Source organism: Apium graveolens, unplaced genomic scaffold (assembly GCF_009905375.1).
Source record: "Apium graveolens cultivar Ventura unplaced genomic scaffold, ASM990537v1 ctg2124, whole genome shotgun sequence".
Lineage (NCBI taxonomy): Eukaryota > Viridiplantae > Streptophyta > Magnoliopsida > Apiales > Apiaceae > Apium > Apium graveolens.
Window position 1 is genome coordinate 69,252 of NW_027417533.1, and position 24,631 is coordinate 93,882.

The 24,631-nt window shown below is 37.8% G+C and overlaps 1 long non-coding RNA gene across 1 annotated transcript; it reads left to right on the top strand.

The window, feature by feature from the left end:
* The first annotated feature begins 19,320 nt into the window (after positions 1 to 19,320).
* On the top strand, positions 19,321 to 20,507 carry LOC141700316 (uncharacterized). The gene is made up of 3 exons (XR_012566287.1): positions 19,321 to 19,384; positions 19,536 to 19,613; positions 20,464 to 20,507. It is a non-coding gene; the product is annotated as an uncharacterized LOC141700316 (long non-coding RNA).
* The last annotated feature ends 4,124 nt before the right edge of the window (positions 20,508 to 24,631 follow it).

A 24,631-nucleotide genomic window follows, 5' to 3' on the forward strand; every position in this document is an offset into this window, starting at 1 on the left:
TTTCTTGTCCTATAAGAATGCTTAAACTTTCCATTAGGCTATAAGTAAATCCAGTCAAAGAATATATATATTTTTTATTTTAATTATATCTAGAACTTTATAAATTCTAGGCTCAACTTTCAGATTCAAATATGGAAAAGGGGGAGTTCCCTTTAATACCCCTTAATCAAATAGACTTATGGGTATTATATGGAGTTGAGCAGGAAATCCATTCTATATCTCCTCGATGTGGGACGTAATATTGTCCAAATCTAAGCAACTTGTCTTATTTAGTTTGTTTTCTTACTTAGTTTTAGTATTGCCTTTATAACGTTGTTATATAGAAAAAGAGATGGCACATCTCTAATATCTTATCAATGTGGGACTTAATGAAGCTATTCGTGACTTACTTAATCATGGGAGAACTTACTTATGTTTTTTAAATAAAAACTTTAAAATTGAATGTAATTGACCATAGTTAAGCCAAGAAAAAATTATGAAATTTCTGAAGTAGAAAGTATTGAACTCTCTTGAGTAAAGGAATGAGCTAAGCTGAGTTTATATAGAGGTTGGGGGGGGGAGTCGGATCCAATGTCTAGTCAGTATGGTATAGTGTAACTGGTATAATAAATAGGAGAACTCTCAACCCACATTGACAAAAGAAAGGAACAAGATTGAGAATATATAGTAAGAGCAAAATTATAATTAAAAAAATTTGTTGATCTTAGCAAGACATGGGCCTCTTATGGAGGTTCCTTTGGCACCCGAACGCCTTGCTGGCTTCCATACGAATTTCTTCTCTTTTATTCTTGGTCTTTGTACCACATCGAGTAGAGATGAAAGGAAAGTCACTCCTTTCCTTATATAAGCACAACCCGTTCTAACTTATAAAAAATAGGAAGCTTTGTCTACTAAATTTGGTAAGTTTACTAACTTATCTTTACCTTATAGTTTATTATGATTTAATTTAATTATTTTGATTTGATTATTAGATTAGTAGTAATTAGAGACTTAATATAAGCGTGACTTAATAATATTAAAATAAATATGTGAATATTTTAGGGATCGAAGTTGTTGGACTCAAGATTTAATTTAGACTTGAATGTTGTAGACCGTAAGTATATACTGTACTTATTCACTGTTGATTTTCTAATGAACGGATATTTTTGACTGATGATTCACTGATGAAAACGAGTATTCTTGCATTGACACTTGATGAACTGATAATGATGCTACCTTGTTGGAAGTAAAGCTAAACCAATTGTTTAGCTAGTCGGGATCCCACTTGATGAATTGATGAGTTAATGAACCTATCATGCTTGAATGCTCGATTTTAATCTTCTGAGACCTATTTATTATAATGAATTCTTGATGATTATGACGAACTTTGATGTTTTTAATTGTAAAGTTATTTTTGTTAGTTCTATAAACTCTGATTTTTACAGACCAACCTCAGTTAAATTGTACTATATATGCTTACCGAGCTTTATGAGCTCACTGTTTATGTGACTAACTTTCAGGAAGGAATTTTGGAGAAGGATGTTCAGGGAAGGATAAAAATGTGTTGAACTAATATCTTAGTGGACAACGAGAAGCATGTAAAATCATGATAAGGAATAAAATTGTCTTCAACCTATGTTGTAATCTATTAGGATCTTATGAAGTATCATGAACATTGTTGTAAGACTTTGTTTTGTAATAAGTACTTTTATTAAGTTTAAGATTATATAAGCATATATAACTTTGTAGTTTGGTTGGCGTCCCCGGGTCGGGTTTCTGAGGTCATCTCGGGATCGGGGGAGTCACAACCACAATTGAAGAAATGCATAATTTTAATGCATATACCATCGATAGTTTGTTCAGAAACCTTCGTGCTTACGAAGAAGATAACACTCCTGACAAACCTCTTCCTAAAGTCTAAGAAAAGAGAAAAAGTATGGCCGTAAAAGAAATAGTTATCGATGAATATGAATACGACAATGAATTAAATGAAGAGTTGGAAGATCTCAATGAACAAGAAATTGCTCTACTAACGAGACAACTTCGTCGTGTTTTACAAAGTAAAGCTCAAAGGTACGGAAAAAGGTTTCTTAAGTCTGGTAACCAACAACGAGTATTTAATTCGAGAGGTAGAAAAAACTACAAGTATAGACTACGAGTGATGCTTAAGTAATAACCCAAAATTTTGTAATCCTGATGACTAGTAACTTCTATTAATTTTGATGATTAATAAAAATTATCAGACCACCCTATATAGGGGTTCTTTTATGGATATTCTGAGATCATATTAGTACTCCATAATGGAACTGAGTGTATGTAAAGGTCGTCAGAATTTGAATTCGAGCACTTTGATTTTTCCCGAAATTCCTCCAAATACCGAAAGAATTAAGTATCAGGTAACATGATTAAAAGGAATTCAATTCAAGGATTTTAACAGAGGTTCATTAAAGGAATATAAAATATTAAGAAAGGTTTAGGGAAGCCCGTAATAAGATTCCGGATATGATCCCTCAAACGAACAACGAGAACGAGAGTTAAGTGAACCGTAGAATAAATAAGCGACCAAGGATCAAGCTTATGCAAATAACAAGGAGATTAACCAAACAATTAAGTACTAATCAAGAGGATTAGATCAAGATGATGTCATCAAGCCACAAGAGTTGGACAAGTGGCAAAGAAGTGATGTAAGCATGATCACGTAATCAAGGAAGTAGATATTTGTACAAGGTTCATTTGTGGCCAAGTAATTTAACCTTGATTAAACCAAGATTAAGGTTACCCAAGGCCTAAAGCACCACACAAATAATAAAGCAAGAACAAGAAGCATTTTTCAACCCTATTTTCATCTTCATGCATTCTGCTTCTCTTTAAAAACCAAGAAACAAAATTCCAAAGTCAAGGTCCACTTCGTGTTATTTTGCAAAGTATATATATCCTAGGAATATTAGAATCAAATTCTCTTCCTAGCTAACCTAAAGAAATCATCAAAAGTGATGATGAAAATGTTTTTCTAAGAACTAATTTTCTTGATCTTGTTTTCTTGGATGATTCAAGCTAAAGTAAAGATAACAAGGATCATACAAGGCTTATTAGCTACTCATACACTCCAAGGAAGGTATAATCTCTATAACCCTAGCCTTGATTTGTAGTTTTGATGAGTTTTATGGATGAGTTAGTGATGAGAAGCATGATTCATGTATGTATAGTTAGTTATGGTTGTTTAATTGATGTTGTTGATTGATCTATGTTAGTGATTACAATAGTTGATGATCTTGAAAGGTTTTGACTTGGTTAAGTATTGATTAAGTTATATCTTGTGTTGTTGGTGATTGTTGATGATTTAGTGTAAAATTGGTATAGTAAAAGTTTGGAGATCATGTAAACATAGCCGTTGTAATGCTCGTTTTCCTAGAAACTATTTTTGTGCTTAGATTTTGGACCCGAGCACCCACTGTTATGAACTCACCATTGACATGCTTAACTAGGTTATGTTCTGATCTTCGTTTTGATATGTGGTTCGCTTAGATGCGATTTAAGATTTAGGAGAAACGACCGTTTTAAATAACGACATTTCGGGAACAAACCCTTACCCCTCACGTAACTTTGAGACCATCTAAGGCCCTTAAAAGAATAATCGGATCACAAAACAAATATGTAAATTGTATTATACAGTTGGTAAATTCCTCGCGAAAGAGTCGCCTTAATATGTTTAACGGTTAATTTTATAAAAATGGTGGAGCCGAGGGTACGAGAGCGACCTATGTAAATCTATAAGCGTAGAAGCGAACGTTAGGGTATGATTAAATAAAGTCCAGTTTCTTAAACGACCGAGGATTAATTCCGGCTTATGTGTTGTTTATTGGTTACCAGACTCATCCCATACCCATTTCCACCCCAGATCGCTCTAGCAAGTTTTCTACCCGTATAACTGTTGTTATGATGATATATATATATATATGCAGTATCTTGAGATAAGTGCATGAGTACTGTTAAAAAAATCTTGCGATATATTGTTGCACGTATATTTTGCGAAGCATGTTGATATGATATATATATATATATGCATGTTTTGAAATCTTGATATTTCATTGTCAATACAATTGCTTTTACAGTGCATAATACCTATGCTAGAGATATGCAGTAATTGCGTATACCTTTAGTATAGGGGACCCAAAGTTGAACATCTTTCTAAACCGGGAGATGATGTTCCCGAGTATATTATATATATAGGTTTCTATAACTATTAATCGAATAATGTATATTCGATATTTTTAAATAATAATCAAACACTATTTTCGATTACAAATAAAGATTTTACTCTCGTATAAGTATATCTTTTGCTAATTATTATTTGTTTCAAGTATTAGTTTTAAAAATTTTACTTCATTTATTTATATAAAAGCTGTTCTTTATTGGAATATTATTTAAGGAATAATATTCAGATATCTTGTAATATTTTGAAACTAATTTATTTTATTAAATCATCTTTACCTCAAACATTTTCAAAAATGTTTTCAGATCTTCAAAATGATTTTAAAATTTAGAGCGGATCCCAAAACTCTTTTTTAATTTAAGATCTTCCTTTTGAAGAGGATTTAAATACTCGCTCAAAATTTGAGGGATCCGGCTTCGTGGTGTATTTTTGTCTCAACGAAGTTGCTGATTTGATAAAAAGAGTGTTGGTGAGACTGCGTTGCTGTATGAACAGTTACGTGATAACTCAACACGATAACAACACTAGAACATGACAGGTTAATAATACTACGTCTACATAAGAAATCAGGATGAATGAAGACAAGGCAAATACGAAGAATCAAAAGATTAGAAGTGTTATGGATAAAAAGCTAAGGTTATTATTTGCTGTATTTATTACTAAGATTCGGGAGCTCAAGGCCTTTAATGGCTGCTCTCGTGTATCGTAGCTTAATTCTGCCTTTACGAGATGCCTACGTATCTCTGTGAATTAGAGAATCAAGCCAAAAAATGTAGTTCTGATTTGTGGGGTGAGGCCCCTTATATAGATGTTGGGAGTCCTTGAATTGGACTTGGTATAGGAGACTTGGTGGGCAAGTCTCATAATTAGAATGGACTTTGGAGTCCTAGATAGTAGGAAACTGATTCCTTATCCTTTTAGGTCCCCTTGAGGCTAATCTATAAGGATTTATATCCTTATCGGGACTCTTCTCAATAGCTGATTTTTCCCTTATTAACTAATTACGAAATTAATTAATAATCAGGGCTTTTGGGCCTTCTTTATTCCATCAGGCCTGATCTGGTCCATCAGGCTTAACCTTTCTGGTCTGAGTATCATATATCTTTTTATTGGGCCTAGCAGCCCATACCTTGCAGTATTTAATTATACTATCATAATTTATTTATCCCTATCATTTGCCCCCCGACTTTTGGGAAACATTGATTAGGTTTCGCAGAAGTTAAGTCTGTTTATTCCCTTACAGGGTTTCGTTTTCACGTAAAGTGTGGAGCGACCTACACATTTACAATGAATTTTCCTTTTTATTCAGGAATTATCTTAATTTCCAGGAATTTTTCCCTTATTTCCGGGATTTTTCCATAATTTCCGGGATTTTTCCCTAATTTTCTGGATTTTTCCCTTAATTTCTGAATTTTTCCTTAATTTCTGGATTTTTTCCTAATTTTCTGGGATTTTTCCTTTAATTTCTGGATTTTTCCCTAATTTTCTGGGATTTTTCCTTAATTTTTGGATTTTTCCCTTAATTTTCTGAATTTTTCATATTTCCAGCCCTTTTTCGACCAGGATCCTAGTCAAAATTTCGACCTGGATCCTATTCGAAATAGGGGCCAGCCTTGCCATCCTGGTCGAAGGAATTCGACTAGGATCCACGACCTGGAATTCGACCAGGATCCTAGTCGAAATTTCGACCTGGATCTAGGACCTGGAATTCGACCAGGATCCTAGTCGAAAATTCGACCTGGATCTAGGTCGAAAATTCCCCTACCTTTCTTTTTTAGCTTTTTGTCATGAGCCTATCGACTAGGATTCTAGTCGACATTTCGACCTGAATCCTGTTCGAAAATTCTTTGGTTTTCTTGCTTCCTGGTCGAAGGATTTCGACTAGGATCCACGACCTGAAATTCGACCAAGATCCTAATCGAACTTCGACCTGGGTTTTTAATCCCCATTTTTGAAAGATGCTTGGTTTATTCGACCTCATTCCTGGTCGAAGCTTCGACCTCAATTCAGTCCCGTTATTCCAGCTATTTTCGGGTGTCTGCTCGAAAGATTTCGGGCAGGATTCACGACCTGGAATTCAACCTGGATTCTGGTCTTTTTTATCCGTTATTTTCGGGTGTCTGCTCGAAAGATTTCGGGCAGGATTCACGACCTGGATTTCGACCTGGTTTCTGGTCTTCCACTAGCCTTCTTCATTTAGCTTTAATTTAGGGTATTGTATTTTCCAAATCCTAATTGGATTTGGGCCTGGCCTTTTTTATTGGGCCTTATTAAATTTTACTGAGCCTCTATTATTGGGCTTTTCCAAATCTTACTGGGCCTTTTTTATTTGGGCTTTTTCAAATTTTATTGGGCCTCTTTTATTGGGCTTTTTCAAATCTTATTGGGCCTCTTTTATTGGGCTTTACCAAATATTACTGGGCCTCTTTATTGATCTGGGCTTAATACACCCTGTTTAGAATGCTCTAGAATTCCTAGGAATATTCTGGAATATTCCTTTTTTCTGGGCTTTTTCCTATGGGCCTTTGTCCTTAATGGGCTTTCGTCCCTTCAACTTCTTTTTCCTCTTATATAAAGGAATGAGGAAAGGCTACTGCTCCTCACTTTCTCATTTCTAAGTTTTCTTCTTTCTCCTCCTGCTAAGATTCTCAGAGCAATAACAGCAAGTCCGAGCTCAAAGCCTTTTTCAGGAGTGCTTCTTCAGGTAAAATTCCTCCCTTTGCTTTTCGTATCTATTTTTCCATTGTGTGCCGTTTTAAGATAGCCTGTTTACGTGCCCCTTTTTTTTTTTTTTAGATGGCTGACAAAAAAATGACTCGCTTGGCCAAGATGAACGTGGCTAAAAAGTCCAACGAGTTCCCTATCCGATTGAGGTACACTTCTTTAATCGATATGATAAACACTCGAGGGGACGAGTACCCGACTGATGCGCATCTGGACGCGCACGATCATATCAGTGCCTTGCGAGACCCCAAGGAGCTGGAAAAGTTGAGCAGCTGCTTCAGAATCAAGGAACCTTTTAAGCTGGTTCTTGCAGGTCCGGCCGACAGGGCCTGTCAGTGGAAGAAGGACGCGCTATGCGTCTATAGGGATACTCTAAGGGCAGGTATCAGACTCCCTGTTCATCCATTCATTCCTTTGCTACTGGCTGATGTGGGCATCAGCCCTTGCCAACTTCCCCCTAATTTTTGGAGGCTGATTATGTGCTATCTGTCACAATGCGCCAAGCACAATGTCCCCACATCTGTTGCTGTCTTCAGAAAGATTTTTCAGTTCAAGAATAGCCCTGACAAAAGTCCGGGTTGGGTTTCTATAAATCAGCGCCCCACTATCCCCCATATCGTGAATGGGAAGTCCATCCCTGACAACAACCTGGGGTGGAAGAAAGATTTCTTGTTCATTGTTTGGGAAGGTGGAGATTGGGGCTCCCTGTTTCGATCATCCTTTGGGCTGGCCATGGACGGGAGCCCAAATGATATAACTTTGTCTGAGGAGGAGGCTAGAGCTTTCAACCTCCTTACACAAGACAACGGTACTTCCCATTCTTGGGATCTTATCCGGGAGACCGTCTTGGTAGAACGCGGCCTCTCGCCCGTTCATAAGAAAAGTAAGTTCCCTTTCTTACCTCCTTTATTTCCTTCATTTTTTATTCCATTGATCTTCAACTGACTTCGTTTGTTGCAGTGGCTGAGAAGATTGAGGAGGCTACTAAGCCTAAGGACCTGGAGACAACCAGGATGAAGAGGGCTGGGAAGGTCTTTAAAGACCCTCAACTTGGTGATCGCTTCCCTGAGTTCCTCCTTCAGTCAATGGAGCCAAACGAGGAAGGCCCCAGCCAAGTTTTGCGTACCAAGCAGAGGCCAGGGGCCTATTTTCAACCTGCCTGGGGGATCCGGGGCAAGGACTCAATCGTGGGCAGCACGGCGCTGTCCAAGGAATGGTCTAAGCATTCCATCTCCCCGGTGGACTATCAAGATTTTGTCCTTCAACAGGACTTAGAGGGGAATGAGCTATTTGGAGCCCAGGCTCTGGCGACGGTACGTCCTTTACCTATGCCCTTCATACTTATCTTTCCATGTTTCTTTTCTAAACTTCTGCTGTTTCTCTTACAGGCTAACGCCCATTTCCAAGGGGCAATTCACCAAGCTAAGGCTTGGAAGGTTGGCCTGGAAGATGCCAACAAAAAGTTGGAGGAGGCCAACCAAAAAATAGAGGCCCTTGAAGCTCAACCGGCCTCTTCCACTTCTGACCTGGAAACGGCCCGGGCAGAAAATGTCATTCTGAAGGCGCAGAAGGACAAAGCTTTTGATGGCTGGATGGACACCCAGGAATTCAAAGACTTGATGGTGGAGCATGATGCCCTTCTTCACCCAGTTAGCTACAAAGAGGGCTGGGACGCTGCTGTGGAGGCCATCCAGGATGATTTTCCAGAGGTCCTCGAGCAGTCCTCCTTTCCTTGCCCTGTGCGAGTTCCAGAGCTTGGAGGTGTTACTGAGAAGCTTGCTGATATGATCAAGGATGGAGAAGAGGAAGATTCTTCCGAAGAGGAGCTTGAGCCTGTCGCTAAGAAGGCCAGGGTGAAAGAGCCTCTAAGAGCAGCGCCTCAACAGCCAACATCTCCCGCAGAGGGAACCTCTACAGGGACTTCGGAGGGGACGACCGAGACGTCCGAAGGAACGACTTAGACATCCGATGAGACTTCGGATAGTGGTTCCGAGGAATCTCAGCCTTCCAAGGCCTAAGTTTTTTTTGTATATCTTCTTTTTGAACTTCATTCATATCAGAACTTGTTACCCTCCGGGGTTATATTTCATATGTTGCTTTTCTTGCCTCTTTCTATTTTAACTTTACAATCTTAATACGCATTTGAACTTTAAACATCCTTAGATTGAAATAATTTCAAACTCTTTAATATGAAGTCTGGTTTTCCAAAACCTTACACAGCATGGGTTCGACCCTAATCAACAATAACTAGACAATGTAAATTCTACTGGAATATAAAATCCTACGCAAGCAAAGCTTCGAGGTGCTTTTAAACCTACTTGTCACAATGACAAGTGAGAATCGTACTTCGCCTATCTTATACGTAGTAAACCTTCAAGTTTTTTGCGTGCTAGGTCCTCGGGACTTCAAAACCATCCATAGTTTCCAGCTTGTAGGTTCCTCTACCCTGAACGCTCTTGACTCTATACGGCCCTTCCCAATTCGGGGCAAGCTTTCCTTTCTGTCCGACACCAGAAGCCTCTATTTTTCTCAAGACTAGATCACCTTGTTTAAAAAACCTCTCTTTAACCCTTAGGTTGTAGTAGAATGAAGCCTTTTTCTGATATTCTACTATCTTTGCATGTGCTTTATCTCGCACTTCATCGATTAAATCCAGGGCTAACCTCTGCCCTTCCTCATTTTCTTCCTCATTGAAAGCCTGAATCCTTGGAGAGGAATGTGATATCTCTACTGGAACTACTGCTTAAGCCCCATATGCCAACATGAAGGGAGTTGCTCCTGTCGTGACTCTACAGGTAGTCCTGTAGGCCCATAATATTGGAAGTATTTCATCCACCCAATTATTTCTTGACTTCTCGATCCTCTTCTTTAGTCCATCCAGGATTATCCGATTTGCTACCTCTGCTTGCCCATTGGCTTGCGGGTGAGCCACAGAGGTGAATCGTAACTCAATTTCATTTTCTTCACAATACTTCTTGAATTCCTCATTGTTGAATTGTGTTCCATTGTCAGTGACGAGGATACGGGGAATTCCATATCGGCACATAATATTTTCCCACAGGAATTGTGCAACCTGCTTAGTTGTGATCTTGGCCAAGGGTTTGGCTTCGATCCACTTGGTGAAATAATCAATGGCTACAATCAGAAATTTCCTTTGTGCTGTGGCCATGGGAAAAGGCCCCAAAATATCCATTCCCCACATAGCAAAAGGAATGGGCGAGTTGATAGAGGTCAGCATCTCGGGGGGTTGTCTAACAACAGGTGCATGCTTCTGACAGGGTCACATTTCTTCATGTATTCTTTGGCATCAGCCATCATTTCTGGCCAATAAAAACCTAAACGAGTTATCTTATGAGCCAAGGCCCTGCCCCCCAAGTGTTGTCCACAAATACCTTCATGCACTTCTTCAAGAGCCAAGCGTGCCTCATCGGGCCTGAGACACCTCAAGTAGGGAACCACGAAAGATCTTTTGTAAAGAATCCCATCTATCAAAGAGTACCTTAGTGCCCGAACAGTTAACTTCCGTGCTTCAGTTGCATCGCTTGGTAACCAACCGGTCTGAATATGAGCCTTGATGGGATCAATCCATGACGTCCCCAAGCCTATGGGAGCCACTAGCTTAACATCTATGCTTCGTGTCTTCAAAACACGGAAGTACACACTTCCTGAACTTTCTTCAATCTCAGACGAAGCGAACTTTGATAGCGCATTTGCCTTAACATTTTCTTCCCTTGGAATGTGTTCAACATGACATTCATTAAATTGGGTCATCACAGCCCTTACTAGGCGGACATACTTAGCCATCGTATCATCCCTTGCCTCAAATTCTCCCTTTACCTGGGATATGATCAGCTTCGAGTCTCCACGGACCTTTAAGTTTTTAACTCTAAGTGTCCCAGCTAGACCAAGGCCAGCTATCAGGGCTTCATACTCTGCCTCATTATTTGTGGTTGGAAAGTCTAGCTTCATAGCATACTCAATTAAGAACCCATCAGGGCTTTGTAAAACCAATCCTGCTCCACTGGAGTTTATTTTTGATGCCCCATCAAAATAGAGAACCCAATATTCTTTATCATCCTTCTCTTTGCCCCCATCATCGACTTTCTTGTCTTGATGTACGGCATCTTCCTGCCCTCCGGCTTCTTGGTTGGGTATGATACATTCCACCACGAAGTCAGCTAGTGCCTGGGCTTTTATTGCCGTACGTGGCTTATACTTGAGATCGAACTCTCCCAGCTCTATTGCCCACTTAATCAATCTCCCACTTGCCTTGGGACTGTGAATGATATTTCTCAGGGGCTGATTTGTTAGCACCTCAATCTGGTGAGCCTGAAAATAAGGACGCAGTTTTCTCGAAGCCATTACCAAGGCTAAAGCGAATTTCTCAATAGCTGAATAATTCAACTCAGCACCATGCAAAATTTTGCTGACATAGTAAACGGGTTTCTGGACTTTCAATTCCTCCTTAACCAACACCGCGCTCAAGGCGCTCTCTGAAACAGCCAAGTACAAAAATAAAACTTCACTCAGAACTGGCTTAGCAACAACGGGGCCTGGGCCATATACTTCTTTAATTCTTCAAATGCCTTCTGGTTTTCCTCACTCCATACAAAGTCTTTGATGTTCTTTAGTGATTTGAAGAATGTCAAGCACTTGTCTCCTGACTTGGAGATGAATCGTCCTAGTGCCGCAACCCTTCCTGTGAGCTTCTGAACATCCTTGACAGTTTTTGGTGGTTCCATATCCAGGATTGCCTTTATTTTATCGGGGTTAGCCTCAATTCCCCTCTTTGAGACCATCAATCCCAAGAATTTTCCAGATCCTACTCCGAAAGCACACTTCGTAGGATTCAACATCATCTTGTGGTACCTTAGGACCTCAAAAGCTTCCCTCAAATGGGTTATATGATCAGTCTTTACTAGACTCTTGACTAGCATGTCATCAACATAGACTTCCATAGTCTTTCCAATAAGATCCTTAAAAATTTTATTCACCAACCTTTGATAGGCGGCTCCTGCATTCTTGAGACCAAACGCCATAACAAGATAACAATAAACACCAAAGTCAGTGATAAATGATACCTTTGGAATATCATCCTTATGCATTTTAATCTGGTTGTATCCGCTAAATCCATCCATGAAACTCAACATCTCATGTCCAGCAGTGGCATCAATCAAAGTATCAATTCTAGGCAGCGGAAAACAGTCTTTGGGGCATGCATCATTCAGATCAGTGAAGTCTATACACATCCTCCACTTTCCATTAGCCTTCTTCACCATTACAGGGTTTGCTAACCACTCCGGAAATTGAATCTCCTCAATGAAACCAGCCTCTAAGAGCTTTTCTACTTCCTGTTTTATAGCCTCTTATCTTTCCGGGGCAAAAATTCTTTTCTTTTGTTTCACTGTCTTCCGGCTTGGATCCACGTTTAGCTTGTGAGTAATTAACTCCGGGTCTATGCCTGGCATATCAGCTGCTGACCATGCAAACACATCACTATTTTCTTGCAAAAATTTCACTAACTTCCCTCTAAGGGGCTCCTCTAATGTGGCTCCAATGAAAGTCATCCTCTCAGGATTCTCGGGGTCTAAAGGAACCGAAACCAATTCTTCTGCTGACCTTCCTCTATTCTCATCATTTTCTCGAACATCCATATCTTCAATAGGAAGAACCTGCCCCTTGACTCCATCTGCCCTCAAAGAGGCCACATAACAGCTTCTAGCCATTTTTTGATCTCCTCTCTCTTCTCCAATCCCGTTTCGGGTGGGAAACTTCATGACTGAATGGTAGGAAGAGGGGACTGCCTTGAAGGCATGTATCCCTGTTCTCCCCATAATAGCATTATAAGTTGAACTAGCCTTTACCACCACGAAATCCAGCATCTGCATTGCTTGCCTTGGCTCCGTACCTATGGTGGTCGGCAATTTGATTATCCCTTCCACAGGACATTCTACTCCAGCAAATCCATATATCGGCATGTCGGTTGGTGTCAACTGGGAGTCGTTATACCCCATCCTTAGTAAGGTGTCGTGGAGCAAGATATCCACAGAAGCACCATTATCCACAAGGACCCTCTTAACCGGGCTATTTCTTATTATCGGTGTTATGACGAGCGGGTCGTCATGGGGAAACTTCACACCCTCTAGGTCGGAATCATCAAAAGCCAATGTTACTTCTGTCCTGGCCCTCTTCGGGGCTTCGCCAACAATATGCATAACCTCCCTGGTGTATGCCTTTCTGGAATTTTTGGACAATCCAGCAGCAGTTGGACCTCCAAAGATCGTGTTTATCGCAGGTCCTCGAGAGCGTCGTGGTCCTTCAAAAATTGCATTTATAACCGGCCCTCTAGGTTGGGGATTCCGCCCCTGATCGTCTTGGTCCCTCCTACGATCTTCAAAGTTCTTCCTTCCATTATTGTTTCTGTCCCCTCCATCTCCAGTATACTTGTTCAACCTTCCTTTTCGAATCAAAAACTCAATTTCATCTTTCAATTGCCTACACTCATCGGTGTCATGGCCAACATCCTTGTGAAACCTGCAATACTTGCTCTTATCTAGCTTAGCGGGATCAGCCTTCAAGGGCTTAGGCCAGCGAATATCTCTATCTTTCTCAATCTCCATCAAAATCTGACTTCTAGGAGCACTCAGCTTAGCGTATTCAGTGAACTTTTGCCCAAGTCCTCCCTTCTTGGGGGTTGAATCAGGGTTTTGTTCGGTTCTAGGATATTTGTCCTTAGCGATATACTCCAGATCAGTTTTTCGCTTCTTGCCTCCAGTGGGCTCATTACTTACTACGGTCTTCCTCATGCTTTCGTCAACCTTGATATACTTCCCTGCCCTCTCTTGGAGTTGCAACATGTTTTCAGGGGGACGTTTGGCCAAGGACATCTTGAAAAACTCATCCCTAGTTCCTTGTTGCAGTGCTATCATGGCTACCTTATCATCAAGGTCTGGGACTTTTAAAGCCTCCTTTGTAAAACGATTCAGGTAATCTCTCAAGGATTCCTTAGCTCCCTGCACAAGACTCATAAGAGATGCTGAACTTTTCTCATGGACTCTTCCACTGATGAATTGCTTAATAAAAGCCTGACTTAATTCTCTGAACGATCCGATAGAATTTGGGGGCAGGCGACTGTACCATCTTTGAGCCATACCCGACAGGGTTTGAGGGAAGGCCCGACACTTTATAGCATCATTCACGGGTTGCAGTAGCAGTGCATTAGAGAATGTCCTAACATGATTAGCGGGGTCTCCCGTGCCATCATAGGCTTTGATAGTGGGCATCTTGAATTTCCTTGAGATATGGGCATTCATTATCTCTTCTGTGAAGGGTGGAGTTGGATCATCAGGATCTCCAAGGGGAAGGAGATTGCTTGGATCAGTTCTTGGGACAGCAACCCTTCTTCTTACCGGACCATCCAGGTCTATGACAGGAGGAGAATTTCTCCCCCTAGGAGGTATCTGGGGTCTGGTGGCCTGGTGAGCCTCCAAATCACGCCTCAGCCTTTGGATTTCAGCCTCATGAGCCCTGATCCTTTCCTGCACTTCTTGGGGATTCGCCCCTGGGGTGCTTTGGGGGCGTTGCCTTCCATCGGCCATTGGCTCTTTTCCAGGACGCCTCCTTCTCGTGGCCACTTCATCATCCGAAGATTCAGAGTCTCTCTCAGTGTAAGGACCAGAAAATTCCCGATCCTCAGGGATAGGACCCAAACCTCGTATATAGGGGGCGACTGCCCTCGTGCTTCGCTTCGCCCAGCATATCCGCTTCCTCCAACCTCAGGGTGAAGGGGCATCCCATAAGGGGGGTTAGTAGTAACAATAGTTGAATATTCATACCCGACGGGTCGAGAATTCACAGGTATATGTACTTGTTGAACTTGAGGATTCGTACCTTGAATAGTCGGGGGAGTTGTCCCTTGTGGCTGAGGTTGAGTTGCCCCTCTCTGGGCTTCCCCCTGAGTAGATGCATAAGTCGAATGGGGAGGAACCTCCACGGTTGACGAAATCACCTGGGTTGTCTCTGATGGTGTTCCTTCCTCTAGAGCTCTAATTGTTCTCCGTGTTCTCGCCATGGTTGTTGTTGTGCTTCCCACAGACGGCGCCCAATGTTATGGATAAAAAGCTAAGGTTATTATTTGTTGTATTTATTACTAAGATTCGGGAGCTCAAGGCCTTTAATGGCTGCTCTCGTGTATCGTAGCTTAATTCTGCCTTTACGAGATGCCTACGTATCTCTGTGAATTAGAGAATCAAGCCAAAAAACATAGTTCTGATTTGTGGGATGAGGCCCCTTATATAGATGTTGGGAGTCCTTGAATTGGACTTGGTATAGGAGACTTGGTGGGCAAGTCTCATAATTAGAATGGACTTTGGAGTCCTAGATAGTAGGAAACTGATTCCTTATCCTTTTAGGTCCCCTTGAGGCTAATCTATAAGGATTTATATCCTTATCGGGACTCTTCTCAATAGCTGATTTTTCCCTTATTAACTAATTACGAAATTAATTAATAATCAGGGCTTTTGGGCCTTCTTTATTCCATCAGGCCTGATCTGGTCCATCAGGCTTAACCTTTCTGGTCTGAGTATCATATATCTTTTTATTGGGCCTAGCAGCCCACACCTTGCAGTATTTAATTATACTATCATAATTTATTTATCCCTATCAAGAAGAAAGCCTGAAGTCTGTCTACAGGTCACTGAAAGAAGTTCGTTAATATGATCATGCCTCAGTGAAGAACAAAGGTTAAAGTCTTTCAGGGTTTCAGAAAGGTTGAAGTTCCAGTATACAAGTGCTACCGGAAGATTTCAGTGTATTGGCATTGATTGTAGATAGTGTTCGAAGCATAGGAATCTGAAGAATTGAAGACAGGGTATAGACAGAGGTTAATGAAGACGTTGTCTAGAGTACCAGAAAGGATTCCAGTGAAAGTACAATTGTTTATTGACAGTCAGTGTTCGAAGCAATAAAGTTGAGGCAAGCTTAACAATGTAATCAAGGCTATAATACGAAGACCTGAATCGGGGTTAGTCGTCTATGAACCAGACCAGTTGCACTAGGCGTCAGCAGCTCGTGAAAGGAATCTGGGTATTATTTATAGAAGGATTGTTAAGTTTAGGAACGTACTTGGATTGAACGTTTATCTGTTAATGTGATATCCCGTGAATTTTTAGGATTTAATATTATTAATATCTGGATGATTTTATATGATTGTTTCAATTGGGAAATAATAAAATTGTGGATATTTTATTCCTCTTTGATGAATTCGTGTCTTTAAATGATTTATGTGTTAATTGATAATTGTGGTATCGATCTCTGTCATTGTTGTGAGAGTATTTAATTACTTTTACTGTTTTCAAAAATATATTTAGTTTTATCTAGATTCTCCCTCGTAGCGGGTGAATTGTGAAAATATTAAAAAAAAGAATTGTATATAAATACTATTCTTTTATGTGTTAAGTGAATAATATTATATGAGTTATTTGAATTTTATGATATCTACATGAATTAGTGAGTAAATACCTAAAAACAAATTATTCCAGTTTGGCGAGTTAGTATAAGGTTTAAAGTGTAATCAGTGATTACACAAAAGGAATTATAAATAGAGGATTAAATAGGAAATTGGTAAGTATGAGATTTTATTAATTGATAGATGTGATTATGTGTTATTTGATTCATATGTGAGTGACATTGTGGTCAAAATGTTTTTTTAAGATATTTTCATGATTTATTATGTGAAAAATGGGGTTTAGTGGACCTTTAATTTTTTTTATTAAATTATCGGTATATGATTGAAACGTGAAACTTGTCTTATTATCTCTAGAATACCCCTTGAGGCATTTTAAAAATAATAGTTGAATTTATATTGAGATTGGAGTATTTTAAAATGATTTTATGAGATTTATTTCTATTTTTGAGCATTATCTTGTAAAATTCGTATAAAATGAACCGTATATTCAAAAATTATTTTAAAAATATGGGAAGAAAGGTAATTTTAAATTTTATATTTTAAAAATAAGATTTGAACTATTACGAAATATTACAGAGTAGGTTTATTTTTTTCAAGTTCGTTTTCAGGATTTTCAGCATTTAAAGTGTACAAGTAAAAATTCAATTTTTAATTACTAAAAGACAAAAATGCCCCTGGGCTTTATAATCAGAAACAAGCAGGCCCTGTTCTTCTTTCCTTCACAATCGATCTCTCGGACCGTCTTTGTCTCTCTCGGGTTCCCTCTCAATCTCTCTCTCTCTCGCGATTTTCTTCTCCTCCCCTGTTATCTTCCCTCACCCTCCTCCCCGTTTCTTCCTTGTTTCTCTGAGTTCTTTCCGCCGTTGTGTTTTTTTTTCCGGTGAGCCGCTGCAGTGTCTCAGGTACCGCCGTCTTGTTCGATTCTTGATTTCTCAATCGTGTATACATATATGTGTATACGTGTGTATATATCAATCGGGTGTTGTGTGTGATGTTAGTGTTGTACTGTTGCCGCCTTGTATTTTCCGGTTCCGCCTTGTTTTTGCTGCGTGATTATACGCGTGTGTGTATAGTTGTGATATTGTGACTGTTGCTGTATTACTGATTAGTTCGATAATTACTTTGGAATTTGTTTGTATTAGTTTGATAAATTTGTAAAAATTTCGAATAAATTTCCTGTGGTTATTTCGGATTAATTGATTATATGGGTTGCATGTTAAGTGTTTGATGATTTGATTAATAGAGATTATGGGTTTAATTAATTGCTAAGAGTCGATTAAATTTGTTAATAAAGTTTAAGTGCAGAAAATTCAACATTTGCAAAGAAACTGTCATGTTTTGGATGGCTGTTTTGAGACATTTAGAGACCTGATTTCTTGATGGTTAAAACATAAGAATTATAGGTTTATATATGAATTATATGTCTGCAAAATTTGGAAGGTGGTTAAGCCAGGGTTTGCGAACTAATGTAAGTTCTTTTGTGTAAAGTTGTTTATAATATATTATATTATAGTTGTGTATTATATTTGAGCCCAGTATATTTCATTTCGAAGTTATACTAGTGGGTTTAGTTTTGAATTGAAATTTATTGAAAAGAGTTTTAAAAGAAAGTGAAAAATTTATTGATGGAATTTGGAATTCTTGTTTCTAGAACGATAACCTTAAAAGATCTTGGATTAGTTGAGGTCATTTATGATAAATATCTTCCACTGACATTTAATTATTGATTAAACAAGTTGATTTAGATTGAGGTTTCATGGTGACGACCAAATCCTCTGATCCCGGATTTGGGGGCGTTACAGTTAAAGTACGAGAAGAGGTGCGCGGGGTATACAGCTCAACAACTCAGGGGACTGGCAAAACTCTAAGTTTAATTGTTAAATTAAATAAATTATTTAATGGATTTTAATATAATTTATCTTATAAACTTAAAATGATTTATCTTATAAACTTTAAATAAGTTTATTTTATAAATCTAAATTAGTTTATTTATATAAGATATATTTAAGTTTATTTTATAAATTAGTTTAATTACAATTTAGACTTAAAAAGAAAAAGAGAAAAAGAAAATAAGAAAAGAAACAAAAAAAAAGAAAAGAGAAAAAGAAAGAAAAAAAAGAAAAATAAAAGAAAGGAAAAACAAAAAAGAAAAATAAAAGAAAAGAAAGAAAACAAAAAAAAGCAAAAACAATAAAAAAACGTGCACATGTTTTTTTGGTTAAGTACATGTTAATGTACTAGTAACTGTACATGTCGCCACAGGAAAAACTACTCCCTCCCCTACTTGTTGTAATAACCCCAATTTTTGGGAAATTTTTGAAACCCTTATGAATAGTGTTTTTGCTGAATGAGAAAACTTTTCATGCCACACTACGTAGGGGTTCTGTTATTGATCTTCTGGGATATTATTAGTACTCTATGTGGTATATAAGTGTATGTAAAGATCGTCAGAATCCAATTTCCGAACACTTTGATTTTTCCCGGAAATCCACTAGATACGGAAAGAATTGAGAAAAAGGTAACAGAATAAAAAGGATTTAAATTAAAGGATTATAAGAGAGGATCATAAAAAGGAATATAATGTATTGAGAAAGGTTAAGGGAACCTAAGTAATAAGATCCCGGGTATGATCCCTCAAACGATAAACGAAAACGAAAGTTAAGCAAACCGTATAACAGATCAGCGGTCATTAGGCAAACAATTAGGAAGTTAATCAAAGGGATTAGAGAGGATTATGTCACCCAACCAATGAGAAGAGGACAAGGAGGGGAGGATGACATCATGAGGATGATGCAAGCATGACATAAGAGGGAAGGAAATGTGGTGGAATATTAACCACACAAATCAAGGCTACAAAGGGAATTAACCAAAAAAACAAGACAAAAAGCAACCAACCAAGCAAAACAATCACAAAACACCAAACCTTCCATTTCTTCATGAAGCTCTCGGCTTCTTTCTTAAGAATTGGGAAGTCCAAGCTCCTCCACTTGCCATTTTACAAGGTAATTATCCTAGCTTCTCCTAGTTAAGTTACATACTTCCTAGAAATCTTAGCTTCAAAATCCTTTCCTAGCATTTCCTATAAATCATTCAAGAAGATGGTGAATAGTACTTTCTTGAAATTAATTTTTGTGTTCTTGATTTCTTTGAAAGAACAAGCTTGTAGGAGGTTAGATTAAGGCTTCCATGGGCATTCCAAGGACCTTTCATGGATTAAAAGCTTCAAGGAAGGTATAACTCTTCATGGTCTTAGTTTTAAGTTTTGTTGTTTAGATTTCCTAATGTTTAGATGATGGGTTAGTGTAATGGGTGTGTAATCATGTTTAGAGCTTGTTATGAGTAGTTTAGTTGGTGAGAGGCATGATTATTGTGTGTTTAGAGATTGGTTGATTTTGTGATATTTTTGGAGTTGGAAATCTTGGTTATTAGTTAATGAACTTAAGTAAACTCTTAGTTCATAATTGAGAAATAAGTATGAATTGGAAATATTGAATTGTTGGGGCTGTTGTAGTATGGTATGGATGGATGTTGGTTGTATGAATGATATGTGGTTGAATTGTGGTTGTTTTGAATTGGTTTAAAATTGGGAAATCGCGTAAACATAGCCGTCGTAATGTCCGATTTACTTTAGACTACTTTTGTTCATAACAATAGGACCCGAGAACCCCCTGCTAGAATATGACCACTTCCATGTTTAGATAGCTCATGTTACGAGCTTCGTTTTGATATGTAGTTCGTTCGATTCCGATGCACGGTTTAGGAGAAACGACCGTTTCAAGTAACGGCGTTTCGCGAACGAAACTTTTCCCCTCGCCTTACTTTGAAACATAGGTTAAAGACCAAAAAGGGTTAATTAATGTATGAAACATTTATGGTAAGTGTGTTAGGCAGTTGGTAAGACACTCGCGAAGGAATCGCTTTAAAACTCGTAAAGGTTAAATTATTAAAAATGGTGGAGCCGAGGATACCCGAGTGACTTAAGCGAACCAGTGAGCGCAAAACAAGCGTTAGAGTCTAAGTTAGTTAAAGTATAGATTTACAAGTGACTTTGGTTTAATTCCAACTTACTTGTTGTTTATAGGTTACCAGACTCGTCCCGAGCCATTCATAACCCCAGTCGCTCAGGCAAGTTTTTTACCAGTTATACTGTTGTTGTGATGTAAATATATGTATATGCATTATCTTGTGATATTGCATGATTGTTATTAGCAAATTTTGCGATATATTGGAGCATGCTAATATGGTATATATGCATGTCTGTTTCGTAATCTGGTTATCTATCTGTTGATTTCAATGCTTATAGTTGCATAATACCTATGCTAGAAATAAGCAAGTAGTTGCGTATACCCTTAGTATAGGGGATAAAAGGTGAACATATTTCTAAACCGGGAGTCGATGTTCCCGAGTATATTATATATATATATTTATTTATATATATATATGGATATAGTTTTTAAAACTATTAATCGAATAAGGTTTATTCGATAACTTTAACTTTATTTTATTAAATGAATATTATTTTGAATATTCATTCGAGGACTTATGACTCCTTTTACTTTATTAATGAATATTATTTTGAATATTCATTCGGGGACTTATGACTCCTTTTATTTATTTATCTGAATATTATTTGAATATTCATTCGAGGGCTTATGACTCTTTTATATTATTTATTGAATATTATTTGAATATTCATTCGAGGGCTTATGACTCTTTTATATTATTTATTGAATATTATTTGAATATTCATTCGAGGGCTTATGACTCAGTTTATATTATTTAATGAATATTATTTGAATATTCATTTGAGGATCTATGACTCCGATTATTTGCTGAGGTATATTCTTTATTTTATTAAAGAATAAGGTGTCAATAATCAAACTTATTTTCGATTATTCAAATAAAGATAATACCTTCATATAAGTATATCTTTGGTTATTTAATACTCGTTTCAAGTATAAGTTTTAATACTTCTACTTCAATTATTTTTATAAAGATTATTCTTTATGGGAATATTATTTAAATAATAATATTCAGTCATTTTCTAAATATTCTGGGGACTGATTTACTTCATTAAATCAGCTTTACTCCAAACACTCTATAAAGTGTTTTCGAGTCTTCAAAATGATTTTTAAAGTCAGAGCGGATCCCAAAACTCATTTTTATATTTAAGATCTTCCTTTTTAAGGGGATTTAAATACTCGCTCAAAACCTGGGGAATCCGGCTCTGTGGTGTATTTTATATTCGCAACGAGGTTGCAGTTTTGGTAAATGAATTGATTACTTGCCCAATGTTCGGGAAGTAAGCCCATCTAATTGAGTCGGCATAAGCGACAGGCCGGGGTACGGTCTATGAATTGTGTAAGTGGCTGGGTGGCAGTCCATCAACGCGTAAGAGGCCGGGTGGCGGTCCAGCACAAGGTCCTTATAAGGCCAGGGTGATGACCGGTGGGGGATTCATCCATCTACTAGTAGAAAAGGTTACTTATTGGTATCTTTGCCTGATCAGCAAGATATCTGGTTTATGCCAAAATTCTTTTCCTTCCAAATTTATTGGATATTGCAACTCTGTTCATACTTTACATGACAGAGGTTTTCAGGAAATGTATAAAGAAGATGTATATGTGGATATATATATATATCAGAACTTAATGAAGTATATCCTAACTTCATTTCCTTTAATAATATTTCAAAGATTGAATCTATTCAAGTCTTATCTTGTGGTCTCATCAGTGGGATGAACTTTTGAAACTAATTATAACTTGAACGGTGGTAGTTCAAGTAGTATTTGGGAAAGATATAAGTATATTGGGGTATTTGGTAACCTCATCTTTTAAATTTATATCTAATTAATAATTGTCTTATGAATGACAAAGATTTTCAGAAAAACGTTGAGACAAGGTTAGATATATGAGATCACCTTGCAACGATATTTTTTTTTATATACAGTTATACACTGGGACTTTGTGTATATTATGCATGGAAGAGGACTTCCAATATTTTGAAAAGTATATATGTATATATACTGAATATTTTGCGACTTCATCGCATTAAGATATCAAACTTGGTTCATTTCTTTTGACCAAGACTTTCATGAGTATTATGAGTAGGCTCATATATTGTAAATCATTATACATATTATTTTGGTGGGCTTGCTGCTCACCCTTGCTTTCTTCTTTCATCACACAACAACAGTTAGGAAAGATGGCCAGACTCCAGCAGACCCAGCGCAAGCGCGTGGGAAGCGTCCCGCGTCTTCCCGTTGATGTTGTAGCTGCTATAGCTGCAGAGGTAGATCTATTGTAGATCAGACCATCTACTTTTGAGAATCAATTATGTATAATTATAACTTGTGGCAGATAATGGCAATTAACTGTAAATTTATCAAGTAATCATTTTGGGTTGTAATAACTTTTAAATTGTGGATTCAAAGACTTGTACTTATTTAAGTTTCATCTCTGAGACTATAACGGGTTGTGGTGTGTGTTAGTGTGGGGTCACAGCATAAGGTTATTTATTATTAATCAAGTGAAGTGATATTGTGGAAAGAAAGACCGTGACGACCCGGATCCCCGACCCCGGATCTGGGGGTGTTACACTTGTCGCCACAGAGAAAACTACCCCTTTGTCGTCACAGAGGAATGCAGTAAAATGTACTAAGGCAAGATCCTCCTGCACTCCTTATCACCACACAGCTTGTCGCCACAGAAAAGAATATTCCTGTCGCCACAGAAGCTCTAATTCTCAGCCACACATTTTATTGATAAAGTCTACACAATTGCAGCAGAAGAAAAATCAGCCATTCATTCTGAAATATTTTATGTTCATCTTCTCTCCCAAGAGAGTAATGAAAATGGCAGCGGAGATTTACAGAGGAGTTCAAGCTACTTGAATATCCGTTTAACTTCTCACCGAAGTAACGTTATAATACCCGATTTAATTTTTGTATATTCTTAGGGGCATTATAATCGTTACCCGGTAATTAAATCGTAGTACAAATAAAAGTTAGATTATTGTATAGAATTTGATTTGTAAATCTTTATAGTAGTTAGGAACTTTTTTGTTCTTAAATTGTAGCCGGTTAATTTATTTACCGGAGTGTAGCAACACCCTCGAGGATTTATATACGAATATATATTTCCCCGAATATCTTGTGTTCCTCATTTTTATCTTTCCAAACACTATTCCTCTGAAGAACACGAAACCACTAACCGAGCACTAAATATTTTATCCGCTAAAGATTCGAAAGAATTTTTAATTTAGTGATTATCGTATTCAACCCCCCTTCTACGATAATTCGGGACCTAACAATTGGTATCATAGCTGACAGATTAATACACAAATCAGGATCCTTAAAAATAATTTAGTTTATTAATTTTTCATGTACTTAAATTTATTTAATAAATTTGATTTAGAAATTTATTTTATAAATTTAATTTAAATAAGTTTATTATGAACTTAATTTAAATAAATTTATTTTATAAATTTAACTAAATTAATTTACTATCTAAATTTTAGTAAATAAAATTTTTTAATTTAAATTATTTTTATTTCTTTCGGGTGTATTTATTTTTGCTACCAGTTTTCCGGATCCAATTTTTGCTGCCAATTTTTGATTACCTGCCAAATGAAAGCAAATGGTTTGGTTTTGTTTATTTTGCATCCTAGTGTAATTGCTTGGTTCAAACAAAGTAATCAAATGTCAGCCCTTTTCTGAAAGAAAACAAAACAGCATTGCACACGTAGGAAATACAGAAAGCTAGCACGCGTGAGAAATGCGCAGCGTGCGACTCACGCGCTGTAGACGCGCGCCCAGGCTGTCCGGAGCTCACGCGCGGTTTTCAGCTGAGAGTAGTGAGAGTAGTGTAGTCGCCACACGTAGAACTCACGCGCGCAGATAGCATCCACGTGACATACTCGCGCGAACAAACAATAGCTGCCAACATGACTTCAATGTAGTCTTTTTTTGTTGTTGTTTTCTTCTCTGCTGCGACAATATTGTAGCGCCACAGAGCAGGTTCGCCACAGAAGACTCTGTTGCGACCTGTTGATTTGATCGCCACAGGAGGTAGTCGCAGCACAATTATTTTTTTAAGTAAAAGACGGCGCACAGTTCACTCCTAGGTACAGGAGGTCGCAATACAGATTAATCAGTCGCCAGACAGCCGCTTTGTTTTTTTGTTACCCATAATTTTATATTTCTGATTTATTTATTTTTCTGTAAAATTTAAATTTTTTAAATTTAAAAT